Source organism: Panthera tigris, chromosome B2, assembly GCF_018350195.1.
Source record: "Panthera tigris isolate Pti1 chromosome B2, P.tigris_Pti1_mat1.1, whole genome shotgun sequence".
Lineage (NCBI taxonomy): Eukaryota > Metazoa > Chordata > Mammalia > Carnivora > Felidae > Panthera > Panthera tigris.
In genome coordinates this window covers 2,557,941-2,569,778 of record NC_056664.1, presented here as the reverse complement: position 1 = coordinate 2,569,778, position 11,838 = coordinate 2,557,941, and the positions used below count along the sequence as shown (strand labels likewise).

The window sequence follows — 11,838 nt, the reverse complement described above, 5'->3', positions numbered from 1 at the left end:
CTAAACATATTGAAACAACGCTGTTCACACAAAGGTGCTGAGCAAATGATGCAAGTTACAAAGAAATCCATCCCTCCGCATAAAAAACCAGGTAGAAAGAACGGCTGTTGATGGACTCACATATGGGTGATAAGACTGTAGTCACAGTAAAAAATTGTAATTAAATCTAAAAATGGTAACAAAGGGTTGCTTATAACAAGTCACCATAAACGTGAAGAGACAGTCTGCAGTTGGGGACAGGCCAGTCGAGGTTCCGTGCGAGGTTCTAATTTACAAGGGAGGCGACAGCATGAGCATTCCCTTGTTAATTATTCTTTAAACTGAACATATTTTACATAACAGTGTGGTGCCCAATATTATAACTATGACCATAAGACAGCAGGAAACAAGGAGGCTAATAAGAGTAATAGATATATGATCTCAGGTAGTTTTTAAATGGATGAAATGAGAATGATAAAATCACATTTAGAAAGGCTAAGCTTAGGCAAAAAAGAAACATTATAAGGAATTTGTAAGCAATCAGAAATGTGCACCAAAAGAATGCTAATTGAACTATGATTTTACAGAAAAGCAACGTGATAGAGAAAGGAAGGAGCAGAAAGCTTCTCCAGCAGGGACCTGACACCATCCTCTCTGTGAAGCTAAAATCGTTGGGACAGGCCTTCACCAGAAAGATGCAAATTGTCACCAGTTTAATAAATTCTCAAACGGGCCATTTCTAGTCTCTGAATTGTCCCGGCCATCTGACCCTCTTCCTCACCATCATCCTCCATCTGAGGGAAGTAGCGGGAACAGTCCAACCTTTCTAAGGGAGACACGACCGTCCTGCACTGCTGCCCTGCGTTTGATTGCTGTGGTCACCACTGGATAAATGGGTAAAGAGCTTAAGTGGGGACAGTGAAGAGGGAAAGTCTCAAAAAGAGGGAAAGAGACAGAAGACAAATACAGACAGACAAATATCAGAAGCTGAGACGGGAAACACATACAGAGATTCGCATTAAACAGAGAACAGAAAACTCACTAAAAGTGAAAACAAAAGGAAAATGGCAGCTAAAACAATACATTGATGGGCAAGGCAGTCTCAAAGTTCAAAAAGCTCAGAAAAGGTTGAAGTAATCACAAGTGCGGTAACAAAGGGCCAGACTGCAAAGCAGGCATCTGGTGCCATGGTTCCACACTGAGAAGGAGTTTGTTCCTGAAGGGACTGTCACCCCCAAAGACGTCTCACACAACAGGTGGGACGTGTGCACCCACATGTCCACCCAGAGTCAGCAGTAACGACACCTGCTGGCTCCCTGTTTGGCACACACACAGTCCCGCGCCCTCTCTTGCAGAAGGAGAGACTCTGGAGGCCCTGGGGAAGCAGTGCTCCCAGGCTGGTGTTGCACACTCCATTGCTCCCATGGGGTTCTGGGGGGCAGGTCCTCCCAAACCAGTTCATCTTCGTGGGAATCTCCTAGAATCTAAACCAACTGGGTCCATGACACTAACGAGGAAGGAACTGTGAGCACTAGAGGCCCAGACATGTGGAAAGAAGCCATAGGTCATGTGCTACGTTGCTGTCATCCAGCACATCTCCTGCACACCAAAAACACATAGTCATGTCCACACACACATCATGTGCATTGAGAAGATTCCAGCGTTTGGTTCACTATGTCTTAGAATATTTAACCAATGAACAAATTGCTGTTCAGGCTACTAAATATACAAGAAAAATTAAAACAGTATGAACCAATTTCTATCTTCACATATTAGAATTATTTTAACATTGGCCATTTGGGGACCAATGCTACAATTATTGTGTAATTAAACTCTGAACAAAATTAATAACTTTAAATGGATAATTATAAATATAATGCTTGTGATCACAGTTAGGAAATCTTAGTTCAGTAAGCTGACTAAACCATTAAGAATAGTTGATCACGGCCTTTTGGTAACCTGTAGTCTTCACCTGGTAGGAGGGGTGGGCTTATTAAAAGCAATTTTCAAAAATACTCCATAGTGCCATGGAAAGAGCATATTTGGAAGTCTGTATGTGTAGGTTCACATCGTGGCCCCATCATTTAAAATTCTGTCATTTCAACTAAGAACTTAACCTCTCAATTCCAGAGTGTGCTCGGCTGTAAAGTAAGGATAATATCTCTCGGTGCTATGGGACATAAATAAGAGTATATGAAAAGGCATGAAAAATTATAAAGTGCTGTGTAAATACAAAGAACTACTACCAGTTCTGGATAAATTCACATCTACTCTCAGTCCATTTTCCCTATCACCGTCCATCGAACCTTGCTATCAGCCACTCTTTGTTAATATGGGCTTCATGCAGCTTTTATGAAACTATCAGCCTAATAGTCTCACATACCAGTGACCATTGCTTTCTGATTCTTCTACAGCCTGAAGTCCTTTACCTTTAATTCTGTCTTTACCCATTTCCCCTTTAAAAATAATCACACTTCAACTGAACCACCAGAGATCATTGTGCCAGTATATCAAGATCCTAGCCCTCTCTCCAAGGACAATCTCATACTTCCCAGGGCCCATCCTGACATATCTACTTGGATGTTTTCAGTAATATGGTCCCCACCCAGAGTAGCTGTACACATTCCTTGAGGCTTCCATGAAAAGTACCAGTACTGGGGACTTAAAACAAGACACTTATTCTCTCATGGCTCTGGAGGCCAGTCCAAAATCAGGTGTCATCTGGGACACCCTCTCCTTGAAGCTTCTAAAGGATGATGTGTTCTATGTCTTTCTTAGAGCTTCAGATGTTGCCAGAAATCCTTGGCATCCTTGGTTGTAGACTGAACATTGTTCCAGCTCGGCCTCTATGGTCACCTGGTCTTCTCCCTGTGGCTGTGTCTCTGTCTCTGTTTTCCCTTCTTATTCTCAGGAAATAGGCCATTCTGGATGAAAGCCACCTTATTCATGTATGGCCTCATCTGAATTTGATCACATCTGCAAAGACTCTATTTTCATATAAAGTCGCCTTCATATGCACCAGGTATTAGATTATGATCATATCTTGGCGGGGGGCGGGCACAATTCAACCCACACAGGAGTTTTTTCTCTTGATTCTCCACTCCTAGAAAGGGACCAACTGACCTCTCAGTCACCACCTCTGGCATCTTTGATCATACTGTGGATCCTTGATAATTCCCCTAGAGTCACTTATCATGTGCTGTCTTGTCTCATGCTGCCATCAAGTTCCATGAGCTGATCCAGATTTAAAGGCAGAATTCGTGATGTACTAAATTGTGTACTTGAAAATTGCCAAGAGAATAGATGTTAAAAGTTAAATACATGGCAGTTAAATAACATCCTACAAAAGAATGAATGGGTCAGCCAGGAAATTAAAGAAGAAATTTAAACATACATGGAAGCAAATGAAAATGAAATCACAACAGTCCAAATCCTTTGGGATGCAGCAAAGGCAGTCCTAAGGAGAAATACATTGCAATCCAGGCTTATTTCAAGAAGCAAGAAAGCTCCCAAATGCAGAACCAAATATCACACTGAAAGGAGCTAGAAAAACATTAGCAAACAAAGTCCAAAGCCAGCAGGAGAAAAGAAATTATAAATATTAGAGCAGAAATAAACAATATAGAATTTTAAAAAATGGTAGAAGAAATCAAGGATTCTAAGAGCTGGTCTGGCTTTTTTCTTTTTTCTTTTTTTTTGGAAGAATAAACAAAATTGAGAAACTTTTAGCCAAATATCTCAAAAAGAAAAGAGAGGACCCAAAATGATAAAATCATGAATGAAAAAGGAGAGATCACAATCAACCCCGCAGAATACAAACAATTATTAGAGAATACTGTGAAAAAATTTTGGCCAGCAAACAGGACAATCTGAAAGAAATCGACAAATTTCTAGACATTTACACATACCAAAATTCAAACAGGGAGAAATAAAAAATTTGAACAGACCCATAATCCATGAAGAAATTGAATCATTTATCAAAAATCTCCCAACAAATGAGAGTCCTGGGCCAGATGGGTTTCCTGGGGAATTCTACCAGACATTTAAAGCAGAGTTCATACCCATCCTTCTCAAGCTGTTCCAAAAAATAGAACTGGAAGAAAAGCTCCCAGACTCATTGGATGAGGCCACAATGACCTTGATTCCCAAAGCAGACAGACACCCCACTAAAAAGAATTACAGGCCAATCTCCCTGATGAATGTGGATGCGAAAATTCTCAAGAAGATACTAGGCAGTTGAATTCAACAGTACATTAAAAGAATTATTCACCATGATCAAGTGGGATTTATTCCTGGGCTGCAAGGCTGGGTCAATATTCATGAATCAATCAACATAATACTTCACATTAATAGAAGAAAGGATAAGAACCAGGTGATCCTGTCAATAGATGCAGAAAAGGCATCTGAAAAAATAGAATATCTTTTCTAAAGAAAAAGCCTCAAGAAAGTCGAGATAGAAGGAACATACCTTAGTATCACAAAGCCATATATGAAAGACCCACAGTTCATATCTTCAATGGGGAAAAACTGAGAGCTTTCCCCCCTATGATCAGGAACATGACAGGGATGTCCACTCTCAACACTGTTGTTTAACATAGTGTTGGAAGTCCGAGCCTCAGCCATCAGACAACAAAATGAAATAAAAGGAATACAAATTGACAAAGAAGGAATCAAACTTTTACTTTTCACAGATGACATGATACTCTACATGGAAAACTTGAAAACTCCACAAAAAAACTGCAAGAACTGATCCATGAATTTATGAAGTCACAGGATGTGAAAACAATGTGCAGAAATTGGTTCCATTGCTATATTCCAATAATGAAGCAACAGAAAGAGATATCAAGGAATCGATCCCGTTTACAAATGCACCAAACCCACAAAATACCTAGGAACAAACCTAACCAAAGAGGTAAAAGATACATATGCTAAAAATTAGTGAAAGCTTATGAAAGACATTGAAGAAGACACAGAGAAATGGAAAAACATTGAATGCTCATGAATTGGAAGAAGAACTAATATTAACATGTCAATAATGTCCAAAGCAACCAACACAGGCAATGCAATCCCCATCAAAGCAGCACCAGCATTCTTCAGAGAGCTAGAACAATCCTAAAATTTGTATGGAACCATAAAAGACACCAAATAGCCAAAGTAACGTTGAAAAAGAAAACCAAAGCAGGAGGCATCACAATCCGGGACCTAGTCTTTGTTACAGAGCTGTAATCATCAAGACAGTATGGTATTGGCATAAAACAGACACATACTCCAGTGGAATAGAATAGGTAACCCAGAAATGGACTCACAGATATACAGCCAAAAATTTTCAACAAGCAGGGAAGAGTATCCAATGGGAAAAAGACAGTCTCTTTAGCAAATGGCGCTGGAAGAACTGGACAGCAACATGCAGAAAAATGACATTGGACCACTGTCTTACACCATACACAAACATGAATTCAAAATGGATGAAAGGCCTAAATGTAAGACAGGAAACCATCAAAACCCCAGAGGAGAAAGCAGGCAGCAACTTCTTCGACCTCAGCCACAGCAACTTCTTACTTGACATGTATCCAAAGGCAAGGGATATATGGGGCGCCTGGGTGGCTCAGTCGGTTGGGTGGCCGATCGGCTCAGGTCATGATCTCGCGGTCGGTGAGTTCGAGCCCCGCGTCGGGCTCTGTGCTGATAGCTCGGAGCCTGGAGCCTGTTTCAGATTCTGTGTTTCCCTCTCTCTGAACCTCCCCCGTTCATGCTCTGTCTCTCTCTGTCTCAAAAATAAATAAACGTTAAAAAAAAATTCAAAGGCAAGGGATATAAAAGCAAAAGAGAACTAGTGGGACTCATCAAGATAAAAACTTTCAGCACACCCAAGGAGACAATTAACAAAACTAAAAGGAAACCGATGAAATGGTAGAAGATATTTGCAAATGACATATCAGATAAAGGGTTGTATCCATAATCTATGAAGAAGAACTTGCCAAACTCAACACCAGAAAAACAAACAGTCCAGTGAGGAAATGGAAAGGAGATATGAATAGACACTTTTCTGAAGAAGACATCCAGATGGCCAACAGACAGGTGAAGAGATGTTCCCCATCAGGGAGCAAATCAAATACAAATCAAAACCACGCTGAGATAAACCACACCAGTCAGAATGGCTAAGATGAACGACTCAGGAACCAACAGCTGTTGGCAAGGATGTGGAGAAAGGGAACCTTCTTGAACCACTGTTAGGAATTCATACAGTTCAGCCACTCTGGAAAACAGCGCGGAGGTTCCTCAAAAAATTAAAAATAGGTTTACCCTACAACCCAGCAATAAAGCAACTAGGAATTTACCCAAAGGATACAGGAGGGCTGATTTGTAGGGGCACATGTACTCTGATGTTTACAGCAGTGCTATCAACAAGAGCCAAATTATGGAAAGTGCCTGAGTATCCATCAACTGATGAATGGATAAAGAAGATGTGATATAGGTACACAATGGAAGACATCCCAGCAAGAAAAACAGAATGGAATCTTTTCATTTGCAACAACGTGGATGGAACTGGAAGGTAGCATGCTAAGGAAAACAAGCCAGTCAGAGAAAGACAGATATCACATCATTTCACGCCTATGTGGAATTTGAGAAACTTAACACAAGACCACAGGAAGGGAAGGAAAACTAAGTTATAAACAGAGAGGGAGGCAAACCGTAAAAGACTCTTAAATACAGAGAGCAAAGTGAGGTTGAGGGAGGTGGGAGGTTGAGGGGGTGGGGAAAATGAGTGATGAGCATTGAGGAGGGCACTTGGGATGAGCACTGGGTTTTGTATGAAAGGGATGAATTACAGGAATCTATTCCTGAAGCCAAGATTATACTGTATGTTAGCTAACTTGACAATAAACTTTTCAAAATCTAATACATGTTATGTGGAAATTGTATGTCATTTAAAAAATGAATCCGAAGACTACCCAAAATATGTTAGCCAAAAATATGAAATATCATTGGTAAATGGAAGTTAAAAAGAGACAATTGTTTCACTCCTAGTCAATTTGGCGGGGAAAGATTGACTACCTGCTCATCTCACGCCTCCAGAGCCTTCCGTCCTCTTTGGCTGCCTCTGGGGAGCCAAACTCTGAATACTTGGACTGAGACAAATAGTTACATGGGGCAGGCCCCTCCTGGGGCCCTAAAAATACACACATCCTTGGTCCCTAGAGCACCTACTTTGACTTTGGTGCTTATAAAAATATCCCTCAGATATAACATTAGCCCTTTTATTCATGGGCAGATTCCGTAGAATCATAAATTCCAACTTCTGTTTACCTCCAGGCTCCATTGTCCACTCTAAACTACACCTCTTCACTTGTGCCAAAACACTCTGCAATGAGTGGACAACCTTTCTGGGTAAACCCTGGGGATGACAGAACTTATGCTAACAGTAATGATGGAGAGAAGCATTATTACCTTGAACAGAGCCTGAATAAAGTCGTCCCTTGTGACTTCCCTTCCCTTCAATGTGACTTCCCTTGCCTTTCAGATTCACCATTTCCCAAGACTATCCTGTCCAAGGTTGCCATATAGTAAATACACGAATCTGTCTTTATTCTAAGGGCTCTGTTCTACCTATCGCATTCCCTAACACTTTCCTACAGATCCACGACCACACACCACCGGGCAGTGTCTGAGTGTCCTAGCTTTCACGGGGACAGCGGTCATGTACTTTCATCTGCAGGACCTTCACTTTCCCATCTATATGCCAATCTCTTCACTTCTTACAACTGTAGTGATTCTTCAAAGACCAGTGGCTGCTTCCAAAATTTAGGTGGATATCTGCAATCTTTGTTATTCTTCCTTGGAAGGAGAGGCCACATTCTTACCTAAACATCCATTCAAATGTTCCTACAATGGCATGATCTTGTTCCCTTTACTCCTGATTGCTTAGACCCAAAAAGGTGTGGCACGACCTGCAGAACTTGTGTGTTTGGATAAGGTTGCTCTTCTTTAGACCAAGTTCTAGAAGGAAGTGAAATCTGAACTCCCAATTAGCCAATTACCACTTCACTGGAGAAGGAAAGACTGTAAGTATTTTCTCTTCCAGCTCAAACCAAATGCTCAGGGGCAGGTCTTTCCAGCATGCAATCTGTGTCTGTCTTTTATCTGTAAGCATAACAAATGGGAGTCAGGAGAATAGCCTTTTTTGGCAATCAAGCCAGATAAGGGGAATCTGGTCTTTCTTATTGCTGAGGGTTTCTGCTATCTAGACAACAATAAGAATAAAAGAAATCCCAACATTCTCAATAAGAATCTTAGCAATTACCATGACCACAATGTACCTCATTTATGAACTTGGAACAGGATAGAAATAATACTTGTATCTTGGTCTTACTACTGCATGCAGGAATTTGTGTATATAATAAAGAATTTTGAAATCTGCTCAGATAATCACATTAACTATTGCTATGGGGTTGAATGCTGTGTGAAATCCTAATGCCCAGTTCAAGTTAATGAGAATTTATGTGAAAATAGGGTTTTGCCAGGGGAGGGAGGGTGTGCCTAGGTGGCTCATTTGGTTGAGCAACTGACTGTTGATTTCAGCTCAGGTCATGATCTCACGGTTTGTGAGTTTGAGCTCTACACTGGGCTCTGTGATGACGGTGCCGAGCCTGCTTGGTATTTTCTCTCTCCCCTCTCACTCTGACCCTGCCTGGCTCACACAAACATGCAATATTCTTCTTTCTCAAAAAACAATAGAAAGCAGTAGGAAGAGTAAAGGGGATGGAAATGTAGGAGGACTCTGGGCTCTCCTCCCTAAAACACAGTTGTATTAATGTCTGATTACTGGAAATAACCAGGAAATGGATCTCCATTTCAGCTTGCTTTGGTCATTTCTTTGGGTCTCAATTTCCAGATTGGGCCTCCCTGTGCAGGTAATAAAACTCTGGGTGTTTTCTCCAGTTACTCTGTCTCATATCAGTTTGATTCCAAAACAGGTGGAAAAGCCCTGGGGAAAAAGGAAATGTCTCCTCCCCAAAACCAGGTCCTGTTCTAAGGCCACCTCAGGAACACCTGCCCCTGATCCTCTGATCTCCAGTCATTCACCCTCCCCTTTCCACTTTGACACCCAGCCTCCCTTCCCAGGAAACCACAGGTCCATACATGGTGGTTCCCAGTCTACACCATAAGGGCTCAAACATGCCACAACACCACTGTGGTGAAAGAGAGCTCTCATTCGTGTCACAAAACAAGCATCCAAAAAGCAGTCACCTGCAAAGGAGGGGTTGCCAGGGGTCTGTGACCTGTTCCTGCCTCCTCCGTGAGCCCGGTCAGAGCGGGACTCTGGCAAACAGTAGCTGCGAAATGTGCAGACTAGGAGGTACAGGAGGGTCTCACAGGGGTGACTGTCCTAAGGCCAGGACAGGGCTAGGAATTAGGGATGCATGAACTGAGAATCTCCCTTCCCTTCTCTGGGCTCATTGGTGCCACAGTGGATGGCCTGGGGGGAGGGATTAAATAGGTGATGGAGATTAAAGAGAGTACATGTGATGATGAAATGTGGAATCACTGTATTGTACACCAGAAAGTAATATTAATACTGTAGTTAAGTCTAATGGAATGACAATAAAAATTTAATTAAACACTAAAATCATAAAAATCAATTCTAATGAAAATTTTTTTTTGAAAAACAAAGAACTGTGTTTCAAGACGAAAACAGTATCACAAGGGCGAGATTACACCACGGCTTGATAGCTGAATTGCTCTATCAGGATAGATGTTGGCATATTTTCTCTCACCTAAGTTTGATTTCCCACAGTTGTCCTCCTACTCTGGGAAAAAGCTGTGATCCAGTCAGGGCACAGACGTTGTAATAGAGCCATGATCTGACTGTGAGAAGAAGAAATAGCCTCCAGAAATTGCTAGAATTTTCTACAATATTGATATTTATTAGCGTGTTCTGGTCATTTTTATTCTTATATTGGTATGCTTTCATGGTGTGTGTGTCACTGTCCTTTGCAATTAGAAATGGGATAGTGTTCCCAAATGGGAGTGAACTAAGAAAATCCTCTGAAACTTTTTACAGTATTAATATGATGCAGATGGTGTAGGTACACTACCTCAGCATCTCTGGAGGCTGCAATGCATCCATGAACTTAGAGTTTGAATACTCACTTGCATAAAGAATGAATTAAGAAAGTTCCCTTGAGAGTTGTCAGGTGAAATGTTGAGGACACAGAAATCATAAAGACTCTGTATTCAAAGCCTTTCATGAAAGGGTCTTCCTTCAGTCATCTGGAGTCATAGCCCCTACACAACACCTTTCTCACTGCTCCCATCACATCCTTGTTCCGCAGGGTATATATGAAGGGGTTGACCATGGGGGTGACGATGGTGTAGAAGAGAGAAATGAACTTGCCCAGATCTTGGGAGTAGTTGTTGCTGGGCTGGAGGTAAGCATAGATGGCCGTGCCATAGAACAGGGAGACCACCGTGAGGTGGGACCCACATGTCCCAAACACTTTCCTCTGTCCAGCGGCTGACTTTATTCTTAACACTGCCCTGACAATTCGACCATAGGAGAACGTGATTAATGCCACAGGTATGAGGAGAATGATCACACTGACAAAGAAGAGCTCAGACTCATTCACAGTAGTGTCAACACAGGCAAGCTTGAGCAATGGGGGGACCTCACAAAAGAAGTGGTCTATTTTATTTCTCCCACAAAGTGGTACAAGGAAGGTGAGCACCGTCTGCAACGAGGCGTTGGCAAAACCAATGAACCACGATGCAGAAGCCATCAGGGCACAGAGACGGGGGTGCATGATCACTGCGTAGTGCAGGGGCCTGCAGACGGCTGCATAGCGGTCAAATGCCATCACCCCTAACAGAATGCATTCTGTGCATCCCAACCCTAGAGCGATGAACAGCTGAGCTACACAGGCACCAAAGGAGATAGACTTGTCTGCTCCCCTGAGATGAACCAGCAGCTGAGGAACAGTGCTGGTCGTGTAACACAGGTCCAGAAAGCTTAGGTTGGACAGGAAAAAGTACATGGGAGTCTGCAGGTGTGGGTCCAGGCGGGACAATGCAATGATGCTTGTGTTTCCCAGGAGGGTGAGCAGATAGAAGATCAGAAGAACCACAAAGAGGACTCGCTCCAGCTGAGGCCGGTCAGAGAAACCCAGCAGGATAAAGCCAGTAAAAAAACTTCCATTTTTCTGGTCCATTCTTTCTTACCACATGTTTCCTGTCAAGACCAAGTATTTAGCAATTTTTAAAACAAATCTTCAAAAAGAAAACAACTTGGTAGGGGGTTGAAATGATCTTATGAAAAGACAAGGGCATGGAATGTATCAGCAATAACGTGAATAAATGCTGTACTCCCTGAAATTGACGTAGCTTATATCAATATAGTTCCACATTATCGCCAAAAGGTAATTATTAATATTTAATATGAGAAAAGTGAAATAATGGACATTTTGTTTGCATCAGTCAAAGGAATATAAGGTGTATCAGTCTGCACTTACTAGAACTTGAAGTACTGTAAAAATGTGTGTACCTTCCAGACTTAAAGTTCTATAAAATGTATAAGGGAAAAGAGGAAGAGCTCAGAAAGAATCAGAAAGAGATGCAGAGCGAAGGAGAGATGTTATTATAAATATGTGTCTCCTGATTCTACACAACTGGATTTGCACACACCTCGCATGAAATGAAATATAATAATGGGGGCATGTAAGTGGCTCAGTGGGTTAAGCATCCGACTCAATTTCACCTGGGGCCATGATCTCATGCAGCATGGAATTGATCCCTATGTCAGACTCTTTGATGACAGCACTGAGCCTGCTTGAGATTCCATCTCTCTCTGTCTCTGTGCACCTT

The 11,838-nt window shown here is 41.8% G+C and overlaps 1 pseudogene; it reads right to left on the bottom strand.

Moving 5' to 3' along the window:
• Positions 1–10,247: 10,247 nt before the first annotated feature.
• On the bottom strand, positions 10,248–11,201 carry LOC102963591 (annotated as a pseudogene).
• Between the last annotated feature and the right edge of the window lie 637 nt (positions 11,202–11,838).